At 39.6% G+C, this 12,500-nt stretch overlaps 2 long non-coding RNA genes across 2 annotated transcripts in view; both read right to left on the bottom strand.

Annotated features, from left to right (window-relative positions):
* The window catches only part of LOC135115908 (uncharacterized), a 77,916-nt gene that overhangs the window by 22,936 nt on the left and 42,480 nt on the right, over positions 1 to 12,500 (bottom strand). The gene's annotated exons all lie outside the window — the stretch shown is intronic.
* On the bottom strand, positions 3,301 to 4,611 carry LOC135115907 (uncharacterized). Its single transcript, XR_010276097.1, has 2 exons — positions 3,704 to 4,611; positions 3,301 to 3,551 (listed from the first exon to the last, which is right to left on the bottom strand). It is a non-coding gene; the product is annotated as an uncharacterized LOC135115907 (long non-coding RNA).

Consider the following 12,500-nt stretch of genomic DNA (forward strand, 5'->3'; position numbering starts at 1 on the left):
AAAGAGAGGAAGAGAAATTATGAAAAAGGGGAGAGGGGAGAGAGGCAAGAGAAGGAAGAGGAAGATGACTGGAGAGAGAGAGAGAGAGAGAGAGAGAGAGAGAGAGAGAGAGAGAGAGAGAGAGAGAGAGAGAGAGAGAGAGAGAGAGAGAGAGAGAGAGAGAGAGAGAGAGAGAGAGAGGAGAGAAATTTGAATAAGAGGAGCAAAGAGGGAAAAATAAACAAGAAGGAAATTATATAAAACAAATGGAAAAGGAGTGCAGGTGACAGAGAGGGGAAATGAGGGGAGAGAGGGAAGATGAGGGGAGGGAGGGGAGATGAGGGAAAACAATCTCCCCTCACTCTTTTCCTCAACATATTGGAGTCTTTTTCAAAACATCAAAGACTCGCAAGACTCATCTGGTTCCTCAAGTTTCTTTTCTTCTTCCCTTCCTTATGTTGTTTGGAGAGGAAGAGGAGGAGGAGGAGGAGGGTAGAGAGAAGTATAAGGAGGTATAGAGAAGGTAAAGATGGCCAGTGACGAGGAGGAGGAGGAGGAGGAGGAGGAGGAGGAGGAGGAGGAGGAGGAGGAGGAGGACATTACCACCTATCATACAGACAGACAAACAGACAGACAGACAAAATGAACCAACAAAAATAATGAAAAAAAAAAAAATCATGAAAAAAAAAATCAGACTTTTGTCCAATAAAAGAACAAAACTTTTCATATAATTTCACACGCATTACAAATAAGAAGGAAAACATGGGGGAAAAAAAGAGTGGGGGGAAATAAGGGCAGAGACTCATATTTTCCTCTGACCATAAGTAGTAAAAAAAAAAAAAAAAAAAAAAAATGAAAAAAAAAAAAATGAAAAAAAATACATGTGACCAAAATTTCAAAGCTGGTAAGAATGGAAGGGGAAAAAAAGTCGTAATAAGATTAATGGGGAAAAAAAAAAAAATATATATATATATATATATATATATAACAAAAGGACGCAGGACTAATAGATTAAAGGACACATTTGTAATAGGATGAAGTGAACAGCCTCGTAATTAAATATCCTACTTACATGTCCTTCCGTCTGTCTATCTGTGTGTGTGTGTGTGTGTGTGTGTGTGTGTGTGTGTGTGTGTGTGTGTGTGTGTGTGTGTGTGTGTGTGTGTGTGTGTGTGTGTGTGTGTGTGTGTGTGTGTGTGTGTGTGTGTGTGTGTTTCGTATTTATGTCTACTGGTGCATCAGGTCATCAGTTTTGAAATATATGTATTATTATGTCCTCTCTCTCTCTCTCTCTCTCTCTCTCTCTCTCTCTCTCTCTCTCTCTCTCTCTCTCTCTCTCTCTCTCTCTCACATATCTTCCCTGTTTCTCTCCCTCTCATCTCCTTTCCTCCCTCTCTCTTATCTACTTTCCTCCTATCTCACTTCCTTTTCCCTCTCCTTCTCATCACCTTTCATCCTCTCCCACTTCCCTCCGTCTTTCCTCATATCCCTTTTCTTCCTCCCTCCTCTCTCCCTTCCTTACGTAACTACCTCAGGCAATAACATTAATAAATACACTAATATTCTTCATGGCTGTACAAATCTGCCTGAACTGAGAAATCCTGATATTATTCCCACGGTTTAAATGAATATTGTTATTATTATTGGTATGACTGAGATGCGAGGCAGAGTTTGGGAAAATGTCAGTGTGAGTTTATGTAGTTCTTGTGTCGGATATTTCAGTTTATTTTGACTTGGTAAACGTATGGGTGAGGTTACTATCATTTCCTCTTGTTGATCTTGTTGTTGGAGTAAGTTCATTTATAGGACGCTAAAAGGCTGATCAAGTAACGGTAAAAGATGGGGGAAAAATATGAATGTTGCTGTGGTGTATAGAGAGAATTATTACTATTAGTTGTATGAGTCTTGTTGCTGTTGGTGTATATTGGCTTATACGACACTGAGGCTGACTTAGAAACTAACTGTAAAAGACGATAAAACATGAATCCTTGTCTTGTGTATAGATGAAATTATTATAAGTGGTATAATTTTTATCGTTGTCACTGGAATATATTGGTTTATAAGACACTAAGGCTGACTAGAAACTAACTATAAGAGAGAAGGGAACCAGAAATTTACTGTGGTACATAAACTATTATTTGCAGAGTTTAAATATACGAGCCTCTATGTTTGGCCGGCTTATTAACTGCACGTTGTTAAAGGGGCGTGTTTTTGTGAAGCTGAAATCAGTTAATCAATTCCTGCATGACGCAATGTGCCCGTTGTTGTGGCGCCCGTGTCAATCAGCCAGCTACAACCAATCGACAGTCACGTGACCATCGGAATCCGCCTTCCTCTGTGACGAAAATACTGAACGACAACTTCACTTTGCACTCCCTACACTGTTACGTAAACTCTGGAACTCCCTACACTGGTACACTCTGGAACTTTTCTCTACCTGTTTCTCTTTTTCTCTTCTTTCCTATCTTTGATCTATTCGAAAAGACGAGTATTAAGACTCTTCGGAACTAGATTTGCCAATATTCTCGACCATCTCTTTCACTGGTAAACTGTGGAGCTCCTACACTGGTAAACTCTGAGGCATCTGAAACTCCTCATTTGTTTCTCTCTTTTCTCTTTTTTTCTGAGTTTTGAGTTGTTGGAAAAGAGCATTAAGAAACCTTCGGAACTAAATTTGCAAGTATTTTTTTTAAATTTCCTGTGATCAAAATTTTGGAAACGACAAATTGAGCAAGCATTTTCTTTCCCACAATTTTTCATACTTGACCAATCTCACTGACACACACACACACAAAAAAAAGGAAAGAAAATGAGTTGATTGAAAGGCCGCTTCGTGTTTCATTGCCAGGTGAAAAGAAAGGAAAAAGAAGCTTGATTGAAACGCCGCTTCGAGATGAACGCTTTCCATGAACCTGAAGCTTCGCATGATGCAGGAAATGAACACGGAGTAATATAAACCCAAGCTCAGCCGGATACTATTATTATTACTATCATTGCAAATAGTTACCAGTGCCCTAAAGGAAGTGAAAGAGCCTCAGTTCATTACATTACTACTTCTATGATAGTCAGAATAGTCAGTGAGATACAGTTACTATTACTATCATTGCAAATAGTTACCGGTGCCTCAAGTAACGTATAATGAGCATCAGTTTAATACCTTACTACTTCTATGATAGTCAGAGTAGTTACTGATAGAAAAATAGTCAAGGAAGCTAAAGATACTCACCATTTCTTTTTACAATACCCTACCATTAAAATTAGCCAACTTGCTGCAGGTTTCCGTTTTCTACGAGGCTCTACAGGGTTGCCTACTAACACTCACGACATGGTGGCGGGTGGGGGTGGCGGGGAGGCCTAGGAACCGAACCACAGCCGGCCTCCGCGGAACCGGATCACCACTGAGGCGAACCGGTGATAACGAAACAGTGAACCGCAAAGTCTGAAGCTCCGAAACGTCCCCCTGATACTGAGTGAACCACTTTGGATACGTGACAGTGGTTCGGCCGTTTAACACGATTTTTTGAGGCTTTGAATAGTTCGAATATCCGAATCCTGATTGAACTAAGGGGCAACTGATCCAGAAATAATGAATGAAACAATAAGCAAAACAATGAAGCACAACACGAACAAAACAAGAATGACAATAGAAAAAAAAAATGCAAAAAAAATCACACAAAAATTACATAGTACTACAATTAATCACTATTATTATCATTATTATTACTATTATTATATGGATCAGCTGCCGGGAATCGAACCCTTGCTCTGTCTCAAACGCTGACGACTAAGACCAGAGCGAACCGCAAGACTTCGTTCCTGCAACTGAGGCGTGACTGGCGAAGCGGGTAGCAAAAGGGAGAGGGAGGGAGAGGGGAGTAAGAAGCACAAGAGGATAAGGGAAGGAGGGAGTCAGGGGGATAGGATGGGGGAGATGGGGTGATGGGGTGAGGGAGGAAGAAGGAAGTTCGTTCAGTAGTAGGTTGTGGGGGATGATGGGGGGGGGGTGAGGGTAAGAGGAAGTGAGGGAGGGAAGGGGGAGAGGGGAAAGGAGAGAGGAAAGCAAGGAAGTGAGAGCTAAGAAGGGAGATTTTACAGTTAGAAAAGAAAGGAAGGGAGAAGCAAATTATTTTTTTTGAGAAGGGAAGGGAGGGTGTAGGCGTAAGGGAGGGTAGGGAGGGTGTAGGTGTAAGGAAGGGTATCAAGAGTGCATCAAGGTATCAGGGTGAAGGTGTAAGGGAGGAAAGGACGAGCAAAGGAAGGGTGTAAGAAGTGAAGGGAGGTGTAAGGGAGGGAATCTGTATCAGGGTGTAAATGTAAGGAAAGGAGAGTACCAGGAGAAAAGGAGAAGCAAAGGAAGGGAGGTTATCAGGAGAAAAGAAGCAAAGGAAGGGAAGGGAGGTGTAAGGAAGGGAGGGTATCAGGTTAGTGAGGGAGGTGTCAGGGAGAGGTAAAGGAATTCCAATGGTTAAATCGAATATTCTGTACTCTAAATCTCCCTTCACTCGTCATAACATTTGCTACGATAAATAAAGCATAAAAACATACCGAGGATTTATTGAAAACTGACCGTAAATTAAAGGAGAGAAACATAACAGCTAATAAAACATACAGAACAAATAAACATAAAGAAGAAAAACTGAAATATTCACAGACCTAACAGAACAAAGAAACAGACTGTAAGCTGATAACAAAAAGAGAAGAAAAAAAAGAAAAAAAAAGGGAAATTCATAATCTTTCGAATATAAAAAAGAGAGGAGAGAAAAAAAAATGATCTTCCCTCTCTAAAACCCGTCACTCGTACACTCCCCAATAAATCTCCCCACTCCCCCAACACTCCCCTCCCCCTCCACAAAAATAACACACCAATACCGCCCCCCACCCCCTTTTTCTCCTTTCCACTTCACACCGCCACCTCCCCTCCCTCCTAACCACCACCCTCCCCTTCTCCCCCCTCCCTCACCCCCCCAAGAGAAGCCGTAGTGTGCTAACAGTGCTACGGCAAGCAGGCAAATTCCTGCCGACACACACATAGGCACGTACACACACACACACACACACGGATACACTCAAAAACGCATTCCACCTCTCTCTCTCTCTCTCTCTCTCTCTCTCTCTCTCTGATTGCAATGCCAATAAGAAAAAATACCTTCACCTTTCAATGCAGCCTTATCTTATTACGTATCGCATCACTGTATTGGATAAGAAACTGAATTAATGGAGGACTTTGATATGTGTGAATGCTTGCCAACACACACACACACACACACACACACACACGGAGGAAGCCATAATCCCAATAAAAGGCAGTGAAGCATGAACGGAAACACATCACACGACACGATGCACTAACCTTGACCACCAATGGAAACCTAACCTAACCTAACCTAACCTAACCCAACCTAACCTAACCTAACCCAACCTAACCTAACCTAATCTAATCTAACCTAATCTAATCTAACCAAACCCTAAACCTAACCAATGTAAACTTAACCTAACCTGACTTAACCTCGCCCACCACACACCACTGTATGTAAACCTAATCTAATCTAACCTAATCTTGTCCAACACCACTGTAAACCTGACTGACTGACCACCACCACTACTACTACTACTACTACTACTACTACTACTACTACTACTACTACTACAACAACTACTACTACAAGGGCTATTCTTCAAACTGGTTCTCAAATGGAGTGGTAGATGAATGGATAAATTTCGTTATTCAGGTTGCTAGTGAGTCAATAGGGAGTTTTACAATAAGACTGAAATAATTTATGAATGGAACTGATGTTTTATGCAGGAACTGTCACGTGTAGGGCGGATGGATTCTTACAGTTTCCCTTATTTTCATGTGTTCTTATGTACTGCTACTATTACTACTGCCCGTCACTATGTTGGCATGATGTAAAGTTATTTTCTTAAAGACTTCGTTATGATTACTAGTTTTTATGTTTATATAATACAAGAAATGCGTGTTTTGTTACATATTACAAAAAAAAAAAAAAAAAATGAAAACACCAAAAACAAAATACAAATACTAACATAACCTATTGCTACCACCACCACCACCACCACCACAACCACCCACAGACAAAAGCGACAGAAAAACGATACTAATAACAAAACTCCATAGAACAATTACTGGTCTCTTGGGCTAAGCTGACTGCGTGGGAGAGGACATCTGGTTGGACCCTCCCTTGCCTTACCCTCTCCCTCTCTCCCTGACCCTTCCCCTCCCGACTAATGGACAGACTTACCCTTGGGACCGCTACGCCATTTCCACCCTCTGATGATGCAATTCGTTCGTACCTGGAAAGAACCCAATTATGTGTCACTGATAGATTTATGGAACATTTGGCTTATCTACTTCGCCTCTCCCTTCCTGCTAGCTGGGGTGGATTTGATTCCTTGCTCCTCTTGGGGTTGAAATTGGTGTTCTGTTTGTGTGTGTTTCAGAGCTTGGGGTTTGGTTAGTGTGGGTTAATTTGAATGTTTGTTGGGGAGGTGTGTGTGTGTGTGTGTGTGTGTGTTAGTTTGTATTTATGGGTTTCAGTTTTTTTTTTTTTTTTGCCTGTCTGTCTTTCTTTTTGTTATTTCGTCTTGCTGTCTGTCTTTGTTCTCCTGTCTGTCAGTAAGTTTTCAATGTGTGTTAGTATTTACCTTTTTTCTCTGTTTATTTGTGCCTATGTCTGTTTATCTGTGTATGTCTATAATATACAACTAAATACACAACTTAATATTAATAAAGCACACTGAAATATTTAAGTTTATGAATGATGTAGGTGATATAGAGAAAAATAAAAATACACAGATAATCTCTCTCTCTCTCTCTCTCTCTCTCTCTCTCTCTCTCTCTCTCTCTCTCTCTCTCTCTCTCTCTCTTAGCTTAAGCCCATCTCCTATTTCTCAGGTCTGTCTCCCTTAATGCGTCCACACCAACCTTATCCTCACCGCCCTTCCTGCTCACCTACCTCCCTCGTTCTTTTGTATAATTAAGAGGGTCGACCTGGTCCTGTTTTGCCGCCTCAGGTAAGTCCAGGTGACAGTCAAGCCTCACCACAGGTAAGTGCTCAGGTAACACGGGTATCAGATGAACGCAGGCGAGGAGAAACAAGGCTGAACATGGGATGGTGAGCAGGGACGTGGAATGGGTGAGAGTGGTGGTGTGGTGTGTGTCTGGTGGGGAGGCTGAGGCTGGAGAGGGTGTGGTGTGGTGGGACGGGGAGGGCGTTGTAGCGGTAGTTTAGGGTGTGGTAGTGAGGTGGAAAGGACATGGTTGTGGTGGTCAGAGGTGTGGCAGTGTGGTGAAGAAGTGGCAGTGTGGTAAACAAGTGGAACAATATAATAAACAGAATGCAAATGAAGGCAAATAAGAGTGTAGTATTATGAAGACGATGTGATTCTGTAGTGTGAAGTAAAGTTAAAAATAATGATATGGCACAAACCCAAACAATATGACACAGTTGAATCACCTGCAGAGCACACACGGACAGGTAGACTTAGGTGTAGGTGGACTAAGATGGACGTGAGAGGTTACTAAACTGTCCCATGGGTGCTCTAAACATCACCTTCTATTTGGCGAAGGGTCTGGTGATGGCAGTGTGGGGTGAGGTCAGTGTGGTGGCTGTGGTGCGCTGGACAAGGAGGGGGGAGGGGGAGGTTTACTTGAGCTTCCCCTACGTGGCCTAAATGTTACTTTGTCGCACATTCACCTGAGAACAGCAGAGGCACAAGGCCACTTTACATGCAAATGAAGGGGCCTGGAGGAGGAAAAGGAGGGGGAGGAGGAAGGGGAGGGACAGGAGGGAAATAGGTAGATAGAACTTTGGAGAGAAAAATCTTGACTAAAGTGGGGGGGCGTTAAAAGCAACCAAGTAGGGATTAGGGAGGAGAGAAGTTTGTTTAGGATAGAGGGAGAGGGGAGTGAGGGCTGGGAGACTAGTGTAGGACCGGGAGGGTGACGAGTTAAGGAGAGCAACAGCGTGATGAGAGGGTCGTAACAGTAAAATACAAGGACAGAAATGTAATAAAGTTAAGAAAAAAATTACATGTAGAAGGATTAAAATTTACGTATGCAAATAGATATACAGGTGTGTGTGTGTGTGTGTGTGTGTGTGTGTGTGTGTGTGTGTGTGTGTGTGTGTGTGTGTGTGTGTGTGTGTGTGTGTGTGTGTGTGTGTGTGTGTGTGTGTGTGTGTGTGTGTTTACTTGTTTAGAAGTTTCTCTCTTTCTTTCTTTCTTTCTTGGTCTTGACGTTCCTCCACACCCTGATAGCGGCTCATTGTCCAAATTACTTCCTCTCTTTCTTTCTTTTCTTTCTTTCCTCCCTCTCCCTTCCTCCCTCCCTCCCTCCTATTTAATAAGCGTTATGTCCCTCCTTCCCTTCCTCTCTCCCTTCCTCTCCACCTTCCACTCACCTCCGACTCTCACACACACACACACACACACACACACACACACACACACACACATATTCAATCATAAAATGTCAACACCAGGTGGCGAAATGCAAACTCTATTCCAAGAGAGAGAGAGATTCCAACACTTCACAACATTACGATAACACTGTTGACACTACGGAACCCTGGAAAAAAATGGGAAGGCGAGAGAGAAAGTTAAAATGAAAAATACAGCATGAAGATTAACATGAAGGAAACGAAGGTAATATCTGATGACTACACTACACTACACTACACTAGACAATGATATAATCGAAAAAAGAAAATGGAAAGGGATGAGAGAAACCTGTTAAGAAAAGAATATATAGATAGATATGAAGATTAACATGAAGGAAACGAAGAAAATATTTGGCGATCACATATTAGATAACGATAATGAATTAGGAAATGAAGTAAATGGGAAAAAAAATATAAAGCTAAGAGAGAAAGAGAGAAAAATGTATAGGAATGAAAGAAACGAAGATGATATTTGATAATAATACATTACACCACGAAACCGAATTAGGAGATTAAGTAAATGAGGAAATGGAAAAGATGAGAAAAACCCTAAATAAAAAAAGAAAAGTACAAAAAAAAGTATAGACAAAAAGATCAAGAAGGAAAATAAGCAAAATATATCTAATAGCCACACACAAGACCACAAAACAGCCTCCCCCCCCCAAAAAAAAATAAATCAATAAAAAAATAAAATAAATAAATAAACAAATAAAACTTCCACAAAAAATACAAATATGACGAGAAACTAATTAAATACACTAAACAATACGTGGATAACCAGGTGAGCATGCCCGATACAGGTACTCATTAGCTTAATTAACACGTAACAGGCAGGTTTTCTCATAGGTAAAACTTTATAAGCCAATTACGATGCATAAGGATTCAAGGATTCTGATTCCACTAATTCACTTACGTCAAACAAAAGACAAGGGAGTGAGTGATTGAAATACATGAACTTCCTCTCTCGTGTTCCCCGCCGGAGTTGAATCCCCGGCAGCAATGATTCAGGTCTTTAATAATGTATGTAATAATCTTACTGGTGTGCTGAGTCGTGTCACGGGAAATTAAATGGGGAAAAATCTTGTATGCAATGTTTGTATGCATGTATGTGGTTTATGTAATAATCCTGAGTGGCGGATGAGTGTGGGAGTTTAGAGGTAAAGATGAGGTCAAAAAAGAGGTGAAAGTCATGATATTTATGTACGAAACTTAAGCTGATAAAAAAAAAAGATAATTTTCTACAAAACTTAACCAAAACTAATAATTAAATAAATTTTCTTATTTACCTGCGAAACTTCAGTAAAGCCACAAATATAAAATCATACTAATCTACAAAACTTAACCAAAGTTTTAAAAAAAATCATCAACTTATTTACACAACTTTACTAAATCGAACCATAAGAATGCTATTACAATATTCTTTCCATTTCCAAACGAAAACTCAACTTAAAACAAACGAACACAATTGAAAAAAACTCTACAAAATCTAACAAGACGTAATAAAAAAAAAAAAAAAACACACAAAAACCAATCTTTCTATAAGTTACCCATAAAAAACAAACCAAATGAGAGGAAAGCAAAGAAAATGGGAGAAACATCCAACAGTAAACAAACCTTGACTTGATCTATATTCACACACGCCCCGGAAATGTTACAAAGTCAACAGAACATTGCAGGAGGGAGAAAATATAAAACCCTTCTATTAATTTCCAAAGCTGTCCTGAAATATATAGTCCAGCCGCGGCAAAACACGCTACAAACCCAATACATCAATATTCAGGTCATCTATTTTCAAACATTCATCTGGCAAATTCTACATTCATCATCTCTCTTTTATTTTCTACTAATTTTCCTTCACATTTCATCAGTAAGTCTCAAAGTCAATGTTGCAGTTCCCTATATGTACTCGTATCTATTAATCAACTTATATTCCATTAGTGTAGATACAGAATTTCAAAACAGTAATCTAACAGACTTCTGCATTCATCATCCTTCTTTCTTTCTTTCTATCAAATTTCTTTCACATTTCATCAATACGTTTCTAAATTAACACTGTAATGATTTATATATAACCATATTCATTTACCTAACCGTATTCCTGTAGTGCATATATAGATAATTTTCTTTACTTCTCTTATCCATCTAATTAAACTTCATTCTTTTCGTTTTATCCACTAAACTACCCATTTATCTACCTATTTATCATCTAACCATTAAAGTATTCATTTACATCACTCTCTTTCTCAATATCTATCACAATATCTACTTATCCACCTGTCTCTCCGTCTGTCTACCTGTGGGTGTATCTATCCATCAGTGTGTGTGTGTGAGTGTAGCTTCCTCTTCTGTCTAGTCACTCTTAAGGCAATTATCTGGTGTTTGTGTGGCTTCGTGGCTAACGTTGTTACCTTATGTACGCTTCTCCTACTGTGTGTGTGTGTGTGTGTGTGTGTGTGTGTGTGTGTGTGTGTGTGTGTGTGTGTGTGTGTGTGTGTGTGTGTGTGTGTGTGGTAAGGACGTCACACACCTTCCTGTAACTCGCTACACACACACACACACACACACACACACACACACACACACACGAACACACACTTCTCCTAAGCTTTCAATTTGCTACGATTTTCCAGCTCAGCATTTTACATACGTATATTTTTTTCATTCCTCTCAAATCTTTTTTTCTAACTTTTTTTTTTTTCTCCCGTCAGCACAATTTTTTTTCCCACTTAATCCTTTTTTTTTTGTGGGGGGGGCGGGGGAGGCAGCCAGTTAAGTACTAATGGAGCATCGGGTACCCTTTCTAATTCTCCCCCTCCAAAAAAAAAAAATAAATAAATAAATAAATAAAAATAAAAAAAATAGAAAAATAAAAAAAATCTGCAAACGCGTTCCGAAGCCAAACATTTGCGAAGCTTCATCATTAATACACGATGTTTCCCACAATACTTCACATTTATATCATTTTTCATACTTGGTTATTATTTTCTCAGGGTGCATTTCAGATAATAAATAAATAAATAAATAAATAAAAAAATAAAAAAAAATAATAAATAAATAAATAAACAAATCAGGACTCCATTGTGAAATTAATTAAAGAAAACGAGGGCACTTTCCAGAAACAGAGACAGAGAGAGAGAGAGAGAGAGAGAGAGAGAGAGAGAGAGAGAGAGAGAGAGAGAGAGAGAGGAGAGAGAGAGAGAGAGAGAGAGAGTAATCCCTACTAATGTTTATATAAATCTTGAATACTTTAGTACTCGCTCTAATCTGGCACTAATAAAGCTAATTCTAATATACCCATTAGAGAGATAATTCTAATCTGGTAATAATGAAGGAAGGGCTTGAAAATGAAATATACATACAGGTAAGACACCGTAGAGAGAGAGAGAGAGAGAGAGAGAGAGAGAGAGAGAGAGAGAGAGAGAGAGAGAGAGAGAGAGAGAGAGAGAGAGAGAGAGAGAGGAGAAGGAAGGGAAGGAAGGGAGAGAGGGAGGAAGGAATAAATGATGTTTGGAAGAATGTAATGTATAGAAATTAAAGAGAGAAAGAAGATAATTATGTGTATGTGACACTGGGAAGGGGAAGGTGCATAATTCTCTCTCTCTCTCTCTCTCTCTCTCTCTCTCTCTCTCTCTCTCTCTCTCTCTCTCTCTCTCTCTCTCTCTCTCTCTCTCTCTCTCTCATTTCTCTACCAAATTATCAAGCACTAGCGCTGCATGTTTATCACCTTCTCTCATTCCTTTCCTTCATCGTTAAACACAAATGTTCTTCGTTTCTTTCTTTTATCAATCCTTTTTTTCATTCATTCTCTACGTGGCTGTTTTTATTTTTTGTTATTTATTCATTTTTCTTTACAGTGTTCGTGCTACAGCTACCGTGTTAAATCCTGTGGTTTTTAAGAGTCAAATATTTTCGGTAATTTGTCGGTAACTATCGTGAAAATGACGAAAATCACACTGAAACAACAATTTTCTCTTATATTCCTATTGCTAATTTACCTTGATATTCAAACTACATCACATTTTCACTTTTCTGAATCTAAACCTTTACTTTTTCCGCTATAAA

This window comes from Scylla paramamosain, chromosome 30, assembly GCF_035594125.1.
Source record: "Scylla paramamosain isolate STU-SP2022 chromosome 30, ASM3559412v1, whole genome shotgun sequence".
NCBI classification, from domain to species: Eukaryota; Metazoa; Arthropoda; class Malacostraca; order Decapoda; family Portunidae; genus Scylla; species Scylla paramamosain.